Source organism: Eriocheir sinensis, chromosome 34 (genome assembly GCF_024679095.1).
Source record: "Eriocheir sinensis breed Jianghai 21 chromosome 34, ASM2467909v1, whole genome shotgun sequence".
NCBI classification, from domain to species: Eukaryota; Metazoa; Arthropoda; class Malacostraca; order Decapoda; family Varunidae; genus Eriocheir; species Eriocheir sinensis.
The window spans coordinates 15,557,860-15,559,821 of record NC_066542.1 but is presented as its reverse complement, the minus strand read 5'-3'; the positions used below and the strand labels follow the sequence as shown (position 1 = coordinate 15,559,821).

General features: G+C 53.5%; 1 protein-coding gene across 1 annotated transcript in view; it reads right to left on the bottom strand.

Annotated features, from left to right (window-relative positions):
* LOC127007145 (barH-like 2 homeobox protein) overlaps positions 1-1,619 on the bottom strand; it is a 34,030-nt gene extending 32,411 nt beyond the window's left edge. Inside the window, exon 1 of the mRNA XM_050877817.1 lies at positions 1-1,619. This exon is cut by the window's left edge and continues 1,351 nt beyond it. The gene's annotated coding sequence lies outside the window, so the exon portion shown is untranslated.
* Positions 1,620-1,962: the final 343 nt, after the last annotated feature.

Below are 1,962 nucleotides of genomic sequence, written 5' to 3'. Positions count from 1 at the left end.
TTTTCCCGTTTCCTGCTCGGCGAATCACTTATTCTCTTTTTGGTAAATACGTCGAAAGGGAAATTTGGATGTGTTCCTTGTCTCTTGCTGGCGAGGTGACGTACTTGAGGTCTTTCGGGCACAGAAGGACACAAAGAACTATTCTCCAGGGACAGTAGATGATGTTACTGTGAGGTCACGCTACACATTTCTTCGCTGTCAGGAACACTCGGATCACTTGTGGCGGCGGGCCGGCGGTCACGCGAGAGTCACACACAAGGCTATAAAGAGACTACAAGAGGCCTATGCTCAGCCTCCGCCGCTGTCCACACACTCGCACGTCTCCGCCTCGTTAGGTCAACACCTCACCAAGAATCAAGTGAACAGCGCAAGAGGCGCGGCGCGGGGCTGGTGGCGGGCCGTGGCGGGTTGCGCTGAGGCCCCCTTCAGGCAGGTCCTTCCTGAGGGCGGCGGCGGCGGGGCGGGCACGATGGATGGTGGCGGCGTTGCGGGCTGCGGCAGGGCGGGAGGAGGAGTGAGGTGGGCCTCCCGCCTTGTTTACACATCCCAATATCAATCTTAACGTCAAATGTCGGCGATAACACCAACAATTCAATGTATATTACCGCAAATCTTCTCTTTTCAAGCAGGCAGCGTCGGGATTGGTGGGTTTCTGGTGGAGCAGCGCGCTCATTGGCTTAACCAAAGTGGTGACGTAAGATACCAAAAGATTTTGATGCGGGTGCGTAAACACTTAATTTCTATTCAAATTGTGAGCAAATTGGCGCAGAAAATGATGCCATTAGGCAAGTGCCTCCCCTCTGACAGCCGCTCCCGCAGTGCCTGGACGGCTTTTCATTTTCTTTCGCCACATTCCGACGGACGTAGTGCGCCGTGGCCCTCACCTCTCTTCGTCCTTCCTCCCCGACGTGTGCCCTGCGAGAGGTTGTACGCTTCCCACCCCACACTGACGTATTACAAGTATCTGAAACATTACATTGAAGAAATAAAGGATAGTTTCACTAACGGGTCGCACTAAAGCCAGCGACATGCCCTCCATGAGCGATGGCGCGAAGGAACCGCCCCCGGGCAGCCTCGGCTCAGGAAGCCTCGCTTTCATTGGTCGGCTGGGGATCAATGCCGCGCCGTGATTGGCCCCGCGCTAACCAGGGCGGTGTTGCCGTCAAGGGGTCGGTGGGAGGGGAGTGTTTTCATTCAATATGCCGCACAAACTCAAATTTTATAGAGTGGGATGGGAGCTGATCACGGCATAATTGGAGGGTGGGCGGGCGGCGGCGTCCCGGTAATTGTGCGTCTCTGGACGGAAAATTGTGAATGGCGAGCTAACGAGAGGTGTTTATTATACAGCGGGGAGCGGCGCGCCCTGTCATCCACCTCCTCATTACGTCGCTTGAGCAGAACGGGATTTCTTTATGAGGCGAGAGGACACCGCTAAACACTATCTCTCCCTCCCGCTCTCCCTCCCTCTCCCGCCCTCTCTCTCCACCGCCGCTGATGGCTGCTTCCGTCTAATTTAACTTGCACTAATGAACCACTTATCACGGCATCAGCCTCACCCACCCGCCCCCCTCCTCCCTCCTCCACTCTCCTCCTCCACCTCCACCACCGCCCGCAGGAAGGTTGGCTTGGCAGGGCATGAGGGAGGGTGACGATGGTGGTGGTGGATGTGGTGATGATGGCAGGGATGGTGGTGGTAATGATGATACAGTACAAAGATAACTACCACTACTACTACTACTACTGATGATGATGATGATGATAATGATGAAGATGATGAAGATGATGATACTGCTACTGCTACTACTACTACTACTGCTGCTACTACTACTACTACTACTACTACTACTACTTCTTCTTCTACTACTACTACTACTACTACTACTACTACTACTACGACAACTGCTACTACTACTTCCACTATCTATTCTACACCATTCTAAGCATTATCTTTATCGTGGTTGT